Genomic DNA, 21,275 nt, shown 5'->3' on the forward strand with positions numbered 1-21,275 from the left:
CTACACACACAACAATAGTACCTCAAGTATATTTGTTCTTTCTTCTCCCTAAAACGTTTTCCCCTTTTATTGTTTCACAGAAATTGTATTGATTCTTTTATATTCTACAATATGTATTATATACACGATTTTGTTGTAACACTACTGTATAAATTATCCTAACTTTTACATTGTATGTACATGAGTGTGAGTTAAAATTAATAGAAATTGACTTGACTTGACTTGACTTTCTAAAAATACATGTAAATCCAAGGGACTGGGTCAACTTTTATTGAATAACAAAAGCTTCTGACATTATTTTGTGTGCAGAGGTTTCCTTCACTCATTGTTTGCACCCAAAGCTACAGTACAATCTTTTGTTACATGATATTTTGGCCACACACTTCAGATATTTCCATTTTTCCAACTTCCAGCACTCATTAAGCTCTAATAAAACTTTTCATCCTGGACAACTCAAACTTTAGTATTCCGAATTTAAATCATTTAACTTTCAAAAAGTGCAGAAACAACTTTCGCCTCACAGGCATTTTAAACTTAACCTATCTAACTATTGTTTCTATTATGTTTAAATAATACAATGTGCATGTGTTTTTCGATATTACTAACGAGTATGTCTAGCATTTGGAAGACTTAACTTTACATTTTGGGCCAGATTATGCAGGCACTTTGTATTAGAAGAAGTCTTCTGTAATTAATTTAGTTGTTGTTTTTCATTGTTCTCTTGTCCACCCACTCTTGGTTTCAAAGATGGCTGTTTGTACTGATGATGATTTTGTCTTTGACTTGTGTCTTGATATTGAAGTTGGTTGTACATGTACATGTACTTTAATTTTGGCCCTGCTGTTCTGTAGAATGGGCAGTGTAAGCATATTGCATTCTTTTCCAAAGTTCACAAAAGCTGTTGCAAGGGCTGCGACTGATGCTTGTCCTCTTGATTTTGAAATGACGTTTCTGTAAATTTCCAAATATTTTTTATAGCATGCCCAAAAATTCTTATCAGTTATTCTAAGCTTCAGTTCGATGTCATCGCTTACTTGTCAGTGAGGTCTTATTAGTAATTATGTTCTCTAATTCAAACTCATCATCAATCTTGGAGTCCTTTTCAGGTGAGTGGATGCTACATTGTGCCTCCCCTGGCATTTTACACAAAGAGAATTGACATCTATAGGGGCACACTGGTCACCACTGGCCATTTCCATTTTAACAGGAAGCTTTTGACAGCGATAAAGAGATTTTTATAATTGAAGTTCTTTGTGATTTTCAATGGCAAGTTTACAAGGCTGAATCTTTCTTCTGGTCTCTGAGGAATAAAGTTGATACCGGAAATACCATAATGATTATTTTATTTAGTGCCACTGCTGCTTGATGAGCACAGGGATTGCCATTGCTTCCCATAGGGCAGCTACATATTCCACTTCTGCAATCTACCTCATAGCTTACTTCTTAAGCAGTTCTGCTTCAAACAAAGTTGGTTACTTGTAGTGGTTTTCTCTTCATACAGCAACCAACTTGGTGAGGCTCTTCATTCCTCGACTTTACAACAAGGATCTGGATGATAGTGACATTGAAAGTGAAGAGGAGAATTTACAACAGTCAGAAGTAGTTTGTTTGATAATGTGAAGCTGGACTGTAGAAGCTGTTGTAGCAAAACACTAGGCAGCCAGATAAAGATTTTCCAAATGCAAGGGCAAACAATTTTCTTTGAAAGTACATTTAAAGGTCTTCTGTGATAAACTTGAAGAGTTCAATGAAATTGTAGGCCCTCTTTCGTTGTAAAACCACACTCTTAAATATGTTGATCATGGATTCAGTGTACATGTAATTGTCAGAGTTATTTCCTCTGGTGATTAGATTTTTGCAATGGCAAAGAGCCCACTCTTGCTGCCCTTTTAAAGATCTTTTTTCATACTCTTGGCAACTGATATGGTTACTGCAAAATATCCCAGTTATTGGGATATTTTGCAGTAACCATATCAGTTGCATTGTAATACAGATTCTGCTGCTGCTTGGAGGAGTTCTTACAAGTTTTTGAAAATGTCTCATCAGTTGTTGATGATCATCTCTATTTATTTTGTTGCTGGAGTTCTATAGCCAACGCCAGCTAGTTTGCAGGAAGTGGAAAGTACAGAGCAGTATTACTTCTTTCCAGGTGTCTAAAAGAGCCTCCCTTTGTCCAGAGTCATCATCAGTCATAAAAATATCTGGACCTGTTTTTGGTCCTCTGCCACCAAAGCCATGTGGAGGTAACATATTTTGTACTTTTTCAAGGCATTGCCTTATGACATGCTGTGATTGCCCAGATGTAATCCACACACCTACATTTGTAGTGGCAGAGCACCAGCAGGGTAATGTGTGCATATGAAATACACAGGGTTATTGTGTGGGCTTTGCTCACACTAAGTTGTCATCCATAGTATTTGTCGGTACAAGAGTCTGAATTGTCATGTGATCCTCAAGACTTTGCGGAGGCTTGGGTGCCGGTACATGGATAGTAGTAGTGGCCATCTTGTTGCCTTTCTGTCTGCTGTGATTTGTGTCCACAATGTGCTGCTTTTGAGAAAATTTTGCTTTGTTTTCCCCGGCTTTGAGACACCAAGTAAAGGAAAGTGGTCTTTCATTTTTGGCGGGTACTGAATGTGGACATTTTGAATTTGTTTGGATTTATCGAAAATCTGGCTCTGTACTTTCCTAAAACGAAAACGATTGCAAGCTCATGCAAGCAAACATTTATCGTCCTGAAGATTCAGTGTGGATTACACCACCTAACTGCAGTCGTCTTAGTTTTCTCCCAAGCCAACATTTTGTATGCTCTAATTGAACGGGTTCAACAACAAAATCTCAAAGTGTCGGATAAATGTTACAGACTGAAATAATTCCTATTAAACATGATAATGTAATGGATTTGATGTTAAAAATTACGGGTAGAAATATACTTATTAAAGACAACGTTTCGGTGTCCTCATGACACCATCATCAGGTCAAATATAATATTTTACAGATAACTCGAATATTAATGTTCAAGATCAAGTTCAAAGTCCCTAGAGGCTTGGTGAAAAGTTTTGCCTTTATCGAGTCACTTTGGATATTCAGACACGGTTTGTGCTCGCGAATAAGGAACATTTCATACACAAGACAATCAAATTTGCATGAGCATTTCTTAAGAATGCGAAACATGTCAGATGTTATTGTTCTTGATTTATGTTGACTTTGGCTGTGATTGAATATTGAACCAGATCTTTTATGCTCATCGATCCGTTGGTAGAGATGTCGACGCGTAACCAACATAGCTGGCATCACACCAGCCACATTCAAATTTGTAAACTACTAATTAATCGTTGATCAACGCGGGCTTGATTTCTTTATGTTTGAGATCTTCTCCAACTTTTCGAGAAATGAAGACTGGGCATAAGTCGACGTTTAACAGCTTACCAAGATCTTTCAACTGCTTGTGTGGATAGTCAGCTGACTCTGTGCGCAAGCAGTTGAAAGATCTTGGTAAGCTGTTAAACATCGACTTACATTGTCGACTTACATTTCGACCTTCATTGATAAGTCGGGAAGAAGAAAGAAGACTCTGCTCGCGGCCTGCACGTTGCATATCGAGCATGCTTTAAGGACGTTCGCGCGAAAATTTTTCAACATTGATTTTTTTCTGAAACTTTTATCACTGTAAGATGATAAGTTAGTTATGTCAGAAATTTAAAAAAAATGGGGGGTCACCGACTTCGTTTTGGAGAGAACATGCCCGGAAAAACACCCAAAATGTGACAAAATCGGGCTTCGTTAGCGAATAAGGCCAGTGTCTGTAAACCCAAATATATTGCAATTAAATCTTTGAAGTGAAATCTTCTCTGCCAAATATTGTTTAAGTGGACTTATTAAGTGAATTTAGTCAACTGGTGAGGTTCCTTAAAGATCAAGTTCACGTTTAGCGACCACAGTTTCACGCGCCTTGCAGCCGCAAGATGGCAGGATTCGATGTCCCGTGAGCAGAAATCTTGAAATTTTTTTAACTTCCCACATTGATTTTTTGTTCATTTTTGGACAACGTGGAGATAATTGTAAGTAAAATCCGTTTCTGGAAAGAAAAATAGGGGTCACCGAACGTCCAAGACCGTTAAATCAAGGCAAAGCTATAGCAATGGCCTTTTGCCCTATCATTTCTTATTTTAAAACTTAGTGCGTGCGCTCGTGTATGACGTGGCGTGTGCATTTGCGTGCGCAGTAAGGATGCGCAGAAACAATTGGCAACGCGTTCCAAACTAAAATGGGTTTTTCCAAAATACAAAATTCCGTCATAAAAGCCCACTTTCGTTCTGCATAAAACGTGATTTCCGACAGGCACTTAAAAGACTTGACTGCAGTAATATTAAAAGTTGGAGTGATACACTGTTAACACGACCGAATCACAATTTCAAACAGTTGTTTTAATAGATCATAATTACTCTGCACTCATATTTTAACTAAAAGTATACAATCAAAAATTACAGGTAACACACGGACACAAAAAATGAGCTAAAAAACTGCAGTAAGGAAAAGGTGTTCTTGTCCACAGGACTACAGGCTGCAGACAAGTTCCAGTATAGTTTATCTAACGCAAAAGAACGATGCAGAAATTCTGCGTGGCTTGAAAAAGTTTGATGCAGAAATTCTGTAAATCTTACTTTCTGATAAATTCTGTACATTTTCCACAACAACTGTGTGATGCAGAAATTCTGCATCTTAGCCAAGTGGCTGGTAAACGTTTGATGCAGAAATTCTGCAAATTTCATTTTCCGCTAAATTCGATACTTTTACTAACAAGGATTGTATGATGCAGAAATTCTGCATCTCAGCCTAATGGCTTAAAAAAGTCGGATACAGAAATTCTGCAAATCTTATTTTCTGATAAATTCTATACATTTTCTACAACAACTGCGTGATGCAGAAATTCTGCATCTCAGCCTAATGGCTTGAAAAAGTCGGATACAGAAATTCTGCAAATCTTATTTTCTCCTAAATTCTTACATTTTCTACAACTTTGTGATGCAGAAATTCTGCATCTCAGCCTAGTGGCTTGAAAACGTTGTATGCAGAAATTCTGCAAATTTGATTTTCCGCTAAATTCCATACTTTTTCTACAACAACTGTGTGATGTAAAAATCATCTCAGCCTAGTAAGTGGCTTCAAAAGATGCAGACTTTCTGTAAATCTTAATCTCCACTTAATTGACTTATTTACGTACAGCAAAATGAAGGGTGTAGAAACAACTTCAAAACAACAGATGCAAAACCTCTGTACAATGAAAATGTAATTCACTGTTCAATTCACTACACAGGTTTTGGCCACTTTGAAACAAGATTGGATTAAAAAAGTGAATTACAGTTATTTCAGTTTCTGGCTAACTTGTTGCAGCGCCGGAGTGCAGATTACACATTGGCATTGTATAATTAGGTTTATAGCAAAAGAACTAATACTCATGGTGTGCTAATCAAAGTCAATTCTAAAATGATCAATAAAGCCCTCTTAAACCATATGGTACTCAAGTAGATTAAGGGCTGGTCTTAAAATGATTTATTTTTGTGATTCTTTACCTTTCACTGCAACAATGGTCACTATGTAAACGTTTGGAAAAATCAAAATTTTCATTTTGTACTGCTGTAGTGGTTTCATTCGAATGGTAAGAACATAGGATTTTATGTAATGACTCAAAAGGTACAACATTTTCTGCCTCCTTAATTAACTCTTTGAATAAAAGGTTAAGCACATTTTCCAAAACTCACTTAAAGGCGTCCAAGAGGAATAGCAAGACAGCTAACTTGGACACATCATTAGAAATGCCCCCTCTTGGTTGAAAATTTTAACCAAAACATCCCATTAGCCAATCACAAATGAATTAAGCTCCAGATTCTCGGTATTGACCCCAACACTGGCCTGAAAAATCCACTTGGAATGAGTTAAAAATTTTTAAAATGAATTTGTAAGATCTGTTTCTTACCAGTCGTTAAGCCTTAGTCAAGGGATATTTTCAATAGTTTACAATAGTTTACCATGCACTTTAAATCTGTAAACAACCAGGGCTTAATCTATCTGAGTAGTCGTGAGCTGAGTACTGGTACTTAGTTTTTGGCAGGTAACACGCTTGTCACATAATGTGCCTGTCAATATAGCCTTCCTTCCACACATCAGAGAGGCAGTAAAAGTATTCCCTGTAAGAGAAAAGCACGAGGGGTGTAAAAGAGATGCATATCACAACAATTAATTTACATATAATTTTAAAACAGTAACTAACAAAATGAGATGTGAGTGTGATGTCAATTTATACATTTTTGACACCGACTAGAAATGAATAATCCCTCCAAAAATCTACAAAATATGGCATGGTAGGTCAAGTATTACAGTCTATATCAAAACATAATTATCTGGACTGCAATAGAGCATGCAGACTGCAGCTCTAGGGACACCTTACACTGGCAGATCCAGAACTTCAAGTAAGTGAAGGCCCTTTCATCAAGAACTCCACAAATCACACAAAAAGCTAAAAGCTACATCTTGATAATTCCATCTGTTTGTGAATTACTGTCAATATCAACGTTTACAAGAAAGCGATTGAGATAATCCAATCTCATGAATAATCCATCAATTTCAAATGGTTCACGTAGGTTTTCAAGTCTTGCGATTGTCTCCTAAACTATATGATAGGCATGAAAATATCCGCCAGCCGCCATTTTTGGCTGTTCCTAGCTATTCATTACCGTCTCGCTTGCGTGTGACTCCTTGCGCCCAACGCTCTCAGCGGATTCGCTTCAAAAGGTCAACCATTCATCCGTGAAGTTCAATTTAAAACTTGAATGTTGAATGTTGAAACTTGAATATTCAATGTTGAATGTTGAATGTTGAATGTTAAAACTTGAATGTTGAATGTTAAAACTCCGATGTCTGAATGATAAAACTCAAATGTCGCATGATGAACAGCAATGTGCAATTACGAAACTCAAACGTTGCATGGTAAAGAACAAGGTTAAATGATAAACTTAAACATCGAAAGCATACTATGTAAAGTACCCCTGTCTGTTTTGGATGCGTGGGTAATGGGGTAGGCTCGATTACCAGCCGCTGTTTCGGGAAATACCCGAACTCGAGTAAGCGGCGGAAATCGAGCCTAGTAATGGGGCTGAAAACCTCACGGAAACGCTTGCCATGTAGGTTGTGAAAAAAAAATCGAAATCGGGCGATTTTATCCCGCGATTTCTGACTCGAGAAGGGTGGCGAGTCTGTCGATAGAAACATGCGAATTCAAGCTTCGTATGAAAATAGGACAGGCAGACGAAGCTATTTCAAATAACTTATACGATATATGAAATAAATTAATAAGAATAAAACGCAAACAGTGGTTACAACCATTTGATAAAACTGCATAACTTTTATAAACTTAACGTTTCGTATGCTACTACTTACATCATCGGAAGTGATTATTATTCAGTTACAGATAAATTTAAATTCGAAATTGGTTGACATAAAACGACAAGAAATATGCTAATAATATAGATAAAGTTTCTCACTGCCAACGTTTTCATTTAAAGCTGGCTTTAGATCACGGATAAACAGAGACTCTTTAATTTTACAATCATGTGCTTGTCTGATCGATCAGTTGCTAATATTTCAAAATGATCCCACTTAATTCTGTAGTTGGTTGAGAAAACATGATCAGCAATTGCAGATTCGTGAAAATTTTTAGTCAGGGCTTTAAAATCAGTGTTCTGTTTTTCTGTCACGTAATCTGCGTATCGTTTTCCCTGTATAGAAATCATTGCAATCCCACCAGTTTGCTCTGTACACTACTTTTGACTTGAAGGAAGGAGCTAGTTTATCTTTTTATGGGGAAAATCAATTTCGTTAGTCCCAGTCCTTACAGCTGTATTTTTTAATTTAAATTTATCTGTAACTGAATAATAATCACTTCTGATGATGCATGTAGTAACATACGAAACATTAAGTTTATAAAAGTTATGCAGTTCAAGGAAATGTTTGTAACCGCTGTTTGCGTTTTATTCTTATTGGAACTTCAATGGCCCAAGTCAAAGAATTTTTATGAAATATATTAACTTGCGTAAATGGAATGTTCGTATTTCAGTGCGTTGCACAAATGCCTCGCGACACATATCTCGAACTCATAAATTCGCATACCTCTAAAGACTACCAAATTTGTAGCCACGATTTTCAAATCTTCAAAATATTGATATCCAAAATCAATAAGGATTAATTTTGCTGAGTTCTCTAAAAGGAATCTATGTGTGACGAGGTATACCTCACAGAGTATGCTGTTTAGAAACAAAGCATAGAAAATTTGACCAACATCTCAACCTGAATGAACATCGCACCAGGTAAAGTTTTCTAGTGAATGACTTTCAAAGACAGTTAAACGTAATTTAAACAAATCTTTGTGGATAGGATAGAATTTCCGAGTACCCAGCTACATCAGTTACATACCACTGGATAACAACAATCTCCATTGTCGTATTGCCTCGTTCTTCAAAAGCTAGCTTCCCGCGACACGTGTAAACAATAGCCGGATGATCTTACACCGAGACTTTTCTGTCATTGCTAACGGAAATGAATAGATTGTGGTGGTATTTGGAACTCAAACTTGGAAAGAATTTCCAGCCAACAATTTCTCGAAACCCAAGACAATAGTCATGTAAAATTAATCGAACTAGAGTAGGGATTATTGTAAGCGGAAAAGATAAATCTTTAAGTCTCACCTTGACGAAGAGCTTATTACTCCCTGCTTGGACAGAGGATGATGACACGTTTACCACTGTACCATAACGCTATCCATCACTCATTTTTAGGGGCGAACCATCGCGAAACACTTTTGGCTTGTCCCCGGGTTTTGCTAATTGGATCGTCCAGAGGCTCATTTTGCGAGTAAAGGCAGGAAACGTTAAAAAGAAGCTTTTTCGGATGTGCGGCAAGTCGTAACAACCGATAACGAATTAATGTGTCAAAATATTCTAGCCGGTAGATCTGGAAAATGTTTGAGGGTAATAGAATTCAACCAATCACAGGGATAAAGAGACAAAGAACGTTGAGAGTTTCGTGGAAATAGTCCAATGATATTGAGACACGTCATCTTACGTTAGTGTTTAATCGAAACCGTTCCCATGCACGAGGTATACGCAAATAATCGACAACTTTGATTTACTGCAGACCATCTGATGCACTTTCAGTGACAGATAACATTCGGAATACGTGCAAGGCACATTTCAGCTTTTAACCGTGATTATGGGCGACAAACGGATAAGTGAGGAAAACGAATTTCTTGAAGCTTTGTGTCAACGTAAAGGAGATACTATCCTTCAAAGTACCCCTATCAAGAGGCGTCGAAGTGGAGACCATTGCGCTGCGGCTGGAATAAATTACAACGGTGAGTGTATCAAATGGTAAGCGTAATTGCAAAACGCCACTACAGCATGTAGACCCCGCTCGCTCGGAGACGAGGACAACACGCAAGATATTCCCCAACCGTTAATGCCCGCAGATGAGCTTACTATTTATGGAGCGATTGCAGAATACCCGGCCCAGCAAACGTCCTACTTAAAAAAGCTGCCACTGCGGTCCGCAGTCCCGTAGTCGATGAATGAAAACTGTTAAAGGGCAAGCATTAAAATGAACTGCCACCGCGGTCCGCAGTCCCGTGGTCGATGACTGAATATTTGATAACTCCGAAGAATAAAATGGTTGTGACCGGGGTCCGAAGTCACGTAGTAGTTAATAATAATTGAAAATAACGGCCAGTTGTTAAGTGGCGTTTTTAGGATTTGTGGATTAAAGAACGAGGTGTATGACACGCTGAGTGTCCTTAACTGAACCACAAAATGAAAGCTAAAGTTTTACGAAAATGCTAAGGCCTAATCACCGAAGCGAGCGCTTAGGCTTAATCAGTAAACGAGTGCTTACTTCTTCAGACGATCTCGTAAAAAGTGTTAATCAAACCGCAAAATGAAAGCTAACATTTTACAAGAATGCTTAGGCCTAAATTATATATCACTGAAGCGAGCTCTTAGGCTTAATCAGACCGAACGGCAAAGTGAAAGCTAAAATTTTAGGAGTGCTTAGGCCTAATCATTGAAGCGAGCGCTTAGGCTTAATGAGTAGACGAGTGCTTTCTTCTTCAGACGATCTCATAAAAAGGGTAATTAACCGAGCCGCGAAATGAAACCTAAAATTTTACGAGAATGATTAGGCCTAATCAGTGGAGCGAGCGCTTAAGCTTAATCAGTAAATGAGTGCTGTCTTCTTCACACGATCTCGTGAAAAGTGTAGTTAACCGAGCCGCGAAATGAAAGCTTAAAATTTACGAGAATACTTAGGCCTAATCACTGAAACGAGCGTTTAGGCTTAATTAATCAGTAAACGGTCGAGTGCTTTCTTCTTCACCCGATCTCATGAAAACTGTAGTTAACCGAACAGCAAAATGGAAGCTTAGCAGTGATTGCAGAATACCCAGTTTAGGAACAGAGTTGTTTATATGTATCATTTTCTGTCCCATGCCACTGCGTCGTAAAATTTTAGCTTTCATTTTGTGGTTCAGTTAAGGACACTTTCCACGAGTTCGTGTGAAGAAGAAAGCACGCGTTTACTGATTAAGACTAAGCGCTCGCTTCTGTGATTAGGCCTAAGCATTCTCGTAAAATTTTAGCTTTCATTTTGTGGTTCAGTTAAGGACACTCAACATGTCATACACATCTATTAAAGAACGAGGGGCATCTTTGACCTTCTAAATTAATTGTAAACTGCGTAACAGCAATAAATTAGTCTTGAAAAGCCCCGAGGGGAGAGACTTATAATTTCACTTCACTTCACTTCACTTCAAGACTGCGGGACTGCGAAGGCAGTTTTTTAAGTAAGACATTTGGTGTACCGGGTATTTTGCAATACCTAGCCCTACTTAGTTCAGGCAACCCGGGGACTGGAACGTTAATGTCAGCTTGTATTCCGACACTAAAGAAGAAAACCATGGTGCATGCATGTTTTTAATTTTGAATGGACTTTATGGACTAACCAGTCATGATGTTAAAATTAAAACGGCGGGCGTGCCTTGCACCAACAAATTCTCCGCCCCTTGTTTTTTTTTCTCACGGTCAGCATCTCAAAGGCTAAAAAACGTGTCAGTGTTTTCCTTAATTCGATTGCGTTCAAAAGTTACGGAACATTTTGAAAACTGCAAGAAAAACATGCGAAGTGAACGCACGGAAATGGCTGTCAAGGAAAGAGTTTTAAGAATTATCGAATTCCCCGACACGTCTCTGTTGATTACATACTTTTCTAGCATCTGGCCAAATTTAACCGAAATCGGCCAAATCGTTGTTGAGTTGTAACTCTTGAAAGTGTCTCCTTGAAGCGAAAATTAAAGTTCGAGAAAAGAGCGCTTAAAAAAAATTATCCCTACACAAACAAGTATTAGCCAATTGTTTCGCAAGGCACTTTTTCTTCCGGTTACCTGCTGTGATGATTTTCTCGCAATTTTGCACGTACTCTCGTTACAGAGTAATCAATTCCTCCGCCATTTCGTTGGATATTTGCGGTGTTTATTTTCCGTCGATATTGCATTTTGTATACGTAATCATCATGGAAAAACTAAAAGAGTAAAGACCTCATCAAGGAAAGCGGTTGGGCCCAAGCCGAAGCGACAAAGGCGGGCTAAATCATCAGAAGAAAGAGCAGCGGAAACACCAGTACCGGTGAACCATCGTGACCGCATGATTACATTATGCTGCCAATCAAAGTGGAGTTTAACTTCCGGTGGAAATCGCTTACATCCCAATTTCTCGGCAAATATTCACTCTTTTGAAAGATCTTGCTGGAAAGCTTATTTCCAACTTAAAAAACGAAAATTGATTTTTTTTTCCCTCTGAACGTACACGGTAACTTTAATTAACCTTTTCTGATTAAACTGTATTTTTTTTCAGATTTACACTGGAAAGTATGTTGCCCCCAGCAACAGAGAAAATCCTGTTGAACGTGTTGACTCTTTCTACGAAGGGCTTCAAATCAGTTGAAACATATGCAGCAGTTTTCTTATCAAACTGTGAAGAGGAGCCAGTGATTGGTGTTTTAAAAGAGATCAGTGAAGATCATTTCAAAATCCATTCCTGGAAAGGCACATACAGAGGGAAGTGGTCACCTTTAAGCCTTCCAAGAGCAAAGGAACCATGGACAGAAGTTCTTCCAAAGGAGTGTATTATTCTCCACTCCTTTGAACTTACTGAAGCAAAGAAGCTGCAGATGACTACAAAAAGGCACTTAATGGAAAAGTATTCCTCACTGAGGAATAGTACAAATAATTCATAATCACCAGGATGCACACTGTTAAAACCTTCACTCCCAGTGCCCATGTAAATATAGGAGAAAAAAATCCAATTCACTTTTTGTGAAATACTAAAAACTAAAAAGCACCATGTGAAAGTTCTACTGAAGAGGCTTTATCTGAATGGTTAGACCAAGTATTTTCTTCGAGACTGAAAAGTTACAAAGAAATAGGAAGATTGTTTTGAATGATCTTATCATGGGACATTCATCCAATTCTGTGTTGATAACACCTGGCTGTATTCTGAAACAGCATTGGGCTTTGAAAACACCTAACTATCTGGTTGTTAAGTATTACGTTTGCTTATCTTTTTCACTTCAACCATACCTTAGTAAAAAGTAGATATATAATATCTTTGAAGGTTTTTTGGTTTCAACTAACAACTGTATGCATGGTGCAATAGCGGTTCCACGTTTTTCCTATAGATTAATAGATTAATTTTATGGAGTATTCGATATTTAGCCGTAGCTACGGTTATGATGCGATGTTTTCGAGAATTGTCGCCACTGCACTAGTTACTGACAAACCCCGCGTGATTTTGATGCCATTGAATCAACTCATTGAATTTCGAACGATTTTTTTAGTTATTTTCAGCTGTAGCCATCGCATCACTTGCGCGAGGGTGGCCACGTGTGATTTTCACCATGCGCTGGCGACGCAACCATTTAGAAAAAAAATCGCATCACCATTTTCAGTAAACTGAAGTCTATTGACCTATTGGGCAATGTCTTTTACGAATACTGCTTATTTAGTCTAGTTTCAGGCGATTTCTGCAGCCGAATTCAGTCATTTTTAGGCCTGTTTTAGCCACTGAACATGGTTTCTGCATCGGAGGAAAATATCCGCTGCTGATGTAGTCCAGTTTCTGTAGATTTTCACGGATTTTACGCAGAATTTCTGCATCGTAGCTGAATTCAGTAAAGTTTAGGCCTATTTTAACCACTGCATATGATGCAGAATTTCTGTATCGGGGGAAAATAGTCGCTGCTGATGTAGTCCAGTTTCTGTAGATTTTCACGGATTTTACCGTGTGCAGAATTTCTGCATCCGTAGCTGAATTAAGTAATTTTCACGGATTTTACCGCGTGCAGAATTTCTGCATCGGGGGAAAATAGTCGCTGCCGATGTAGTTCAGTTTCTGTAGATTTTCACGGATTTTACCGCGTGCAGAATTTCTGCATGGTAGCTGAATTCAGTAAATTTTAGGCCTATTTTAACCACTGTACATAATGCAGAATTTCTGCATCAGGCGAAAATAGTCGCTTCTGATGTAGTCCAGTTTCTGTAGATTTTCACGGATTTTACCGGGTGCAGAATTTCTGCATGGTAGCTGAATTCAGTAAATCTTAGGCCTATTTTAACCACTGCACATGATGCAGAATTTCTGCATCGTGGGAAGATAGTCGCAGCCGATGTAGTTCAGTTTTAGCAGTTTTTCATTCTGCATGCGGTGAGATCAATTTTTCTTAGGGTAAGCATATTCAGAAGTTTTACTGGCATGTTTAACTGACTGCCAAATTGTGACGGTCAAATAAAGGCTTTCTTTACTGAACCGGTTTCGTTGTTGTTAGGAATGATAAGATTTTCAACGAACAGCGTATAGGCTCCGAGGAATATTCACTTTCTCAACGGAAAATAGTGGTTTTGGAAAAACCCATTTTAGTTTGGAACGCGTTTGGCGCGATTGTCCTTAACAGTGAATATTGTATTCGCTGTCAGTCACGAGTGATTAGTCAGGGCCACAAAACGAAAACAACCAGTCGGGATATTTTCGAAACAAACAAGACAAACGTTCGAAATTCGACAGTATATTTTTGTCAATAAAGCGTTTCAAAGGTATGTTGTTTGCTCACTACGTTAATGTTGTAAACCGTTTTCAAATACGATATGAAACCAACTAAATACTCCCGTTTCACAATAAAATGGTCTCAAGCGATTCTCAAAATCCAAATTAAGAAAACCTTGAACTACGTTCAAAATCATAGTACTCCCATCTCATTTGAAAACAATATAGAATTATATAGAATGGTCCTTATATTAGTGATTCAGAATTCTGATTTAAAACCATTGTTGCTATCTTTTTTTTAAGCCTTTTCAAATAAAAGTTTGTTAGCGTATGCTATAATTGATAAAAGAATCATGCGTTAAGGAAATAAAATCGTAAACTCGTGTAAAGCAAGGCTACGATTATCGCATTGGTATTAAAACAATAGCGCTGCTATTAAATTATAGCTGAAGCGCGACCAGGCTCAATATTTTGCTCGAAAGGTGTATTCATCTTCGCATTCACCAAACCCCATTTTTCCTTCATTTAGGTGTTTTCAAAAGGGGTCATTTCATTACATGTCCGCTTCATAAATTTCCTCCTCATTAGAACTCTTTCGTATGGTCTGGCGAACGTGACTTACCCCTTATTGGTTCGTATAAATGCATGGAGATGGTTATGAAACTCCACAAGTTCAAAGGGTGTGTTTTTTTTGGGAAAATCCAAAAACTGATTTGTGATCTCCGATCAATGGATTCTTCAGCGTCAAGAAAACGCAAAATTCGAAAAAGGATTTATTTTCCATGACAACGCAAACCAACAAACCCAGAGTTGCGTGCAATTTGACAAAAAAAAGTCTTGTTTAACTGGTTTGTTTTGGAGAAATTCTTCAATGAAAATGCCACCAGAAAAAAAAGTACGTTAGCGATTAATGAAAGGAGTGGAGAAAAGCATGCGTTCTAAGGTACAAATCGATTACACAGGGTATTTTTTAGATGTGGGAAAGGTGCTAACAATGTTATTGCTGTCAAAAACACTTCTAGTGCAATTTCTGGTGTGAATTTGCAGGAAACGTAACTATTTTCGATCTATTCGTGTCTTTGATCGCACGGTAAAATGGCGCGAAAAAAACATTTGGGCTAAACTGTCATGTACGGTAGCTGTTGTGTATTATTTTTCATGGAAAACCGCTTGTCAAAAGTACTTTTTTCAAATCCTTTCCCCCCCCCAAAAAAAAAACGCTGAAGTGGTGAATCTCAAAAATCCGGATTTAGATTTGATCCGAAGTATCCTCCTCGAGTATGGATTTCTGATTTCCCCCAAAAAACGCAAAATCCGTTTTTGGATTCAAGAATCCTTTCTCGAGTTTTCCCAAAAAAACGCACTCTTAGTTTCATATTTTTGTCCGTATTTTTAGCCTTGACCCTGCACAAAACACACCTTTTTTCGAGAAGATAACCAATCAAATGCTTCGATTAAATTATGCGCAACTAATTTGCAAACTCGAACGAAGAAAAAACAAAAGATTGTGCTGGGTCACGGTTAATTCAACATCAATTGCGACATTGTTCCTTCTTTTGAAGGTTTTAAGGTGTCTTAACAAGTCCCTTGATTAACTGTGATCTAAACACAGCCCTGCTTCCTATTGGTCTTTCTAAACGTGGTCCTAGTTCATCCGATTGTTGCCAAGCAGTCCAAGACCACCTAGAATAAATGTGTAGCAAGTTTCTCTCCGGGAACCGGGGTGGGTCACTCGGACCCCCACACGTTCCCACTTGTAAAATTAGGGTTTGTCAATAAACTTTCATTTTGCGTGATGTTGGTCTGATTTCCGGTTTGCGTGACATTTGCAGCGGACTTCCGGTTCTACGCCCATTTATGGACTCCTGCTGCTCATTAGTATGGACCCCTTCCCACCAAAACAAAGTGGCGGATGTTAATGAGGTTCCAGCCTCATTTGCATCAAATCCGCCATTTTTAATAAGGTTCCATTCCCATGAAAACTATAATTTCCAATATGCAAATGATATGCAGCCGTATGTAAGCGAGGAATACTACTTACCACAACATAAGATCAAATAAGGGATGGAAATGAACCCTGAATGCTGAAATTTCCACTACCACTGCAATCACTCGGCCTTGCTACAATAGATCACTGCTGTTCATGCTATACTCTTCTTATTATTACAGAATACGTTATGGCCAACCACGAGAGACGCTTCTGTGAAAAATGTTGCGATCTTGATCAGCATGCCATTTGAACCTATTTTCGCAGTGGAATTTGTGATGTGGTGGCTCCCAATTTCGAACCCATAGTCCTCGAGCTTTTTGGTCAGCGGGTGAGCCCCCGGAGAGACTCTGGGATGATAGACTTAAACATTTTTTTTATTGGACGCTTGCATAACAATAACTGTCCGACGGGAAGTCGGTAAGTAATTTAACCAAGTACCACAGAGGAAGCTCCAGAATTTGGAGGGAGATTCGAAATCTAATACTACTTTCAGTGCTGTTTGTTTTTTTTTTCCCGTCGCTGTCTTCCCCTAACTTAAAGCACCTTGAGACTTAAAGCATCTCAGAAATATATAAACCACAAAAATAATTAATAATTAAACGTCGGGGTTTGAATTGTCTACAGCGTTACACGTCGAAACTTTAGGCTGAAACTTGTGTGCAACGGCGTTGCGAAACGTGTTTCAGCAGGCGCTGCACCTGCTAACATGGTCGGTTTCGTGAAACTTTTTGAATTTCCGTTTCGAGACAAGTTTCACGAAAAGTAGAACCACTTTCTACCTCTGCAACGGTCGCAAGAATCGCAGTGGTGACAAAAAAAAAGAGTTTCACCGTGTAACACCACTTTGTGAAACTGGTCTTCCTCGCTCTTATCACGCTACGCTGCGTAAGCCAATCAGAAACCAGCTAAGACCATGTAAACAACATTTCGAGACCAGTTTCAATGTTTGGGAACGATTTTAGACCTTTTATGTTACACGGTGCAACGCCTGCTGAAACGTTTTTTGCAGGGTCGTTGCACATAAGTTTCGGCTAAAAGTTTCGATGTGTAACAGCGGCTTTACACGTTGAAACTTTTAGCTGAGACTTGTGTGCTACGGTGCTGCGAATCAAATTCCAGGAGGCATTGCACCGTGTAACATAATCGGTTTCGTGAAACTTTTTGGAACTTCCGTTGCGAGACAAGTTTCACGAAAAGTAGAACCGCTCTCTACTTCTGCAACGGTCGCAGCAATCGCAGTGGTGATAAAAACAGGAGTTTAACCATGTAACACTACTTCGTGAAACTGGTCTCACTCGTGATCAGTCTTGTTACGCTATGCTGCGTAAGCCAATCAGAAACCGGCTAAGGCCATGTAAACAACATTTCAAGACCAGTTTCAACGTTTCCGAACGAGTTTCGTCCTTTTATGTTACACGGTGCAAAGTCTGCTGAAACTTTTTTTGCAGCGCCGTTGCACATAAGTTTCAGCTAAAAGTTTCAACGTGTAACAGCGGCCTTAAGCAGCTGCTTAACCAGTTTCGACCAATAAATAGCAACTGTTTATAGCACGGGAATTTTCCCACGCTGCTAAAAACTGATTCCCGCAACTTTTGCAAACGTAACGTGGGAAAACATAACATGAGTCTCTTAGGGAAGAATTCCGTGGAAAAAAGTCTTGTCGAAGCAATTCAGAATAACGGAAACATAAAATTGTGATAGAAGAGGACATTGGTGTCGTTTCTTCAAAAATTTGTCGATCGTGTTGCTTGCACGATGGTATTCTTCACGATGGAATCCACGCTGAAACACTAAAATACACTTAAGCGAAAGCGTCAATTTTCACTTTCACTCCCTTTTACAGCTACCCCTCGAGCAGTTAGTTTCTCCTACGCTTCCCGACAGAGAAACCACTGAGCGAGCTACCGTTAGATTTCCCATCGAGGATGTGCGAACTACCTCATACTCCACGTGATGCGTTTCGTCTTATTTCGCGGAAAAATATGAAATTATTAGTCAGCGGGCTCGCCCAAACGCAGCAGTTACGTAGCTGAACGCTTGCGCAAGCACCAAACCAAGTTTAATAACTCGTTTTACCAGTTCAAATTAAATTAATTAGTCCTTGGCGCTGGACGGCGGGTCAATCAAAGAGACTAATGGTTGCTTGCACTGGTTTCTCTTTCGGGAAGCGTGGGAAAAAACAACTGCTCCCAGGGTATTTTACAGCAAGCCAATGATCATTTCTCCAGTTTCGTTTATGGTGTGTAAAGCTAAAGTTTTTGTTTCTCGAACATTTTCAACCCGCCATTTATATCCTGATATTTACTGCTTCCGTTTAACTAAAGCATGCGCAATAAGACCGGAACCACACGTTTTCTGGGAAAATGGAGTCCGTTATCTCTCCGGGTCTCACCCGCTGACCAAAAAGCCTGAGGACTTTGGGTACGAGGCTTCCCCGAATCGACCAGATGCAGGGTAGAAGTGTGTCAGCCATACACGGGAATAAAAAAAAGATAATGCTGTGTACACCAGTTCTACTACAGCTTTACTTAACACTGAAGCACCTTTTGAAGAGATTTCAACTTCACAGAGCTGTAGGAACTGTCTTCTGGTTATGAGTATACCAACATATCTGCCACTCCTTGGCGGATTTATGTGACACACAAGTGATGCTTCCAGGTCAAATGAACCATCCCATCGCGCACAAACTGGATTATTTGTTACATTGAAGCTGTCGCCTGCAATTCAAGTGAAAAAAAGCCCCTTTATTTTTGTATTTTTATGGTTAATTTGGTGAACTAGCAGACTGAAGTTATCCCTTTGTCAAAAGCTGTGGTCACACTACGCACTTTTGCCCTAGGTAAACTTGACTTGTTGACAGTTTTACCTAGGGAAACTTAAATTTAGAAGTGTGACCGCTTTTTCTAGGTAAATTACCTAGGGAAAATTTTTTCCATCGAAGCTTGAATATGCCAAGAGAACAATAGAATTTCCCTTGACAGTTACCCTACATGTTTTGAAGGGGTAAACTGAAAAAATCCCGAGGTAGTTAGCCAATAGATGCTCGTCGGCAAACGCGCAGATGATAGATTTGACGGGTTTGTAGGGAGATTTAGCTCTTAGACAGCACGGCAGTGACCAAAAATTAACTTAATTCAGGGTTAGCGTAAACTTTTGTTTCATGTTTCAACTTTTTGGTGAAAGTTTCTTTTGCTTATTTCACCAGATGCTGAAATTTGTTTTGATTGAAAAAAATTAAAAAAGTGTAAGAATTTCTCAATGGATAATTATGCGGCTAGCCTTACATACGTATGTCCCTGCCAAGGGACTCATCAGAGACCTTTCGGCTAACTCGTCAAACATCGCGTTTGAAGTCTCGCTAGCATCAAATGATCGTGGCATTCTGGCCTTATATCACATAAGGATTCCGAGATTGCCACCATCATTTTGACCCTAGCGGGACTTCAAACGCGATGTTTGTAAGGCTAGCCGCATAATTATCCATTGAAAAAATTGCTCCCGGAGATGTGTTTATACTCATGTGTACTGTCTCGCGAGTGAAAAATAAGCGCTTTCATGGCAAGGTAAACTTCGGATGTTTTTGTTGATTTCTAACCATTTCCCCTCACGCACGCGCAGTTATTTAACCGGAACCAGAGTTGTCTGGTTCCGGTTTTGGATTATTCCAGAGCCTCACGCACCCGTTACGCTGGACAAAGGTAACGGAGGCTCTGGGAACGAGATTGGATGCACTTGGGAAGTTCGGAACGCACTCAAGATACTAGAGTTGCCCTCGGCAATCGCTTCTAGCAACTCTTACGCCTCTATCGTGCTCTCATAACTTCCACAACTCCATATACGCACACTAACCATGAACCAATTCTTAATTGGAGCACACAAAAAGCTTTTGAAATTTGTAAATCTTTACAGTAAATAACTAAACATTTAACTTAAGATTCTCTTGGAGTCAAGCTTGAAAAGTATCTTGTTCTTAAGTTTACGGCTCAGTTCACTATGTTTCAACAGCAGATTTCTGCAAGTGTTTCTCTCACCCAATGTTATATTGTAGACTTGATTCCTCGTAACATTTGACCCGTTAGACAAGGGCGAATTCCCAGTGACGATGCGCACTTCAAAGACCTGGACAGGACTGCTCAAATCCACTCGCCACCAGCTTGGATTATCTTCTAAAGTACGTGAGCAGTGTCCATTCTTAAATTCCTGGTCAGGATTTCCATCAACTGCTTTGTCTGATGTGCCATTAGAGTATTGGTCACTGTAGATGGAGGATTGCGTCGTGCTCTTCCCAGCCACAATGTTCTCTACGTTAGGAATTCGAACACAATCATGTTATCAGCCCATCATAATCAACATAGTCATTATCATTATCGTTATCGTTATCGTTATAGCGATCATCATCAATACCAGGAGGGCACTCAAATAATTAAAAGTAAGAAAGGTTAACCAGAGTCCATCTCGGCTACTTAAAGAAGGAGCCGATGGTTTTGCTACCACATACTCCATAATCTTTAATTTGGCTATCTATAACAAACTGTGATCCTCGCAGCATGGTAAAAAAGTGAAGGTGACCCTTTTTCACAAGTCACGTGCAAAAGACGATACAAAAAATTACCGCCCCGTATCCGGACTAACTGTGTTATCTTAATCTACAAGCAACTCGCAGATGACCTTGACGAACACAAATTCAGTTTGTCTGCAAGTCACAGTCCTGGTTGGGAAGAAAGCACTCAACCATGAACTATGCGTGCAAAAAGGTGGTAAGTAGAGTTATTATTATGGGTCGCATTAGAGGTTTCGTCATAAAAAGAGATATCTACACTTGCTTAAAACACAATAGTTTATCCATTATTATCACATGGAGTAATCTGTTACAACAAGACCAGGATAGACCACAGCAACTACAACGTGGATCTGCCTTGATAATTACGTGCTGCATGCGCTTCTCGGAAGCAACAGATGTCTTTCCTTTTTTTGGCGAAATTCCTTACCCTTCTAGCTATTTCTCACTGTATTTTCTAATGTTTTCTGACAGTTCTTTTTTATTTTTTAAAAGTATTAGTATGCTAACTTTAACCAATCATAATGCAAGCCCAATGGCCATGAGTAACTGAAAATAGCCCCTTTAGTCATGATCTCTCTATATGGAGAGC

General features: G+C 39.0%; 1 long non-coding RNA gene across 1 annotated transcript in view; it reads right to left on the reverse strand.

Annotated features, from left to right (window-relative positions):
* The window catches only part of LOC138023608 (uncharacterized), a 38,477-nt gene extending 18,194 nt beyond the window's left edge, over positions 1 to 20,283 (reverse strand). The window contains exons 1-2 of the long non-coding RNA XR_011126721.1: positions 20,157 to 20,283; positions 18,669 to 18,842 (exon numbers count right to left, since the gene is read on the reverse strand). This is a non-coding gene — a long non-coding RNA (uncharacterized lncRNA). The remainder of the gene's footprint in view (positions 1 to 18,668; positions 18,843 to 20,156) is intronic.
* Positions 20,284 to 21,275: the final 992 nt, after the last annotated feature.

Source organism: Montipora capricornis, chromosome 11, assembly GCF_036669925.1.
Source record: "Montipora capricornis isolate CH-2021 chromosome 11, ASM3666992v2, whole genome shotgun sequence".
NCBI lineage: Eukaryota > Metazoa > Cnidaria > Anthozoa > Scleractinia > Acroporidae > Montipora > Montipora capricornis.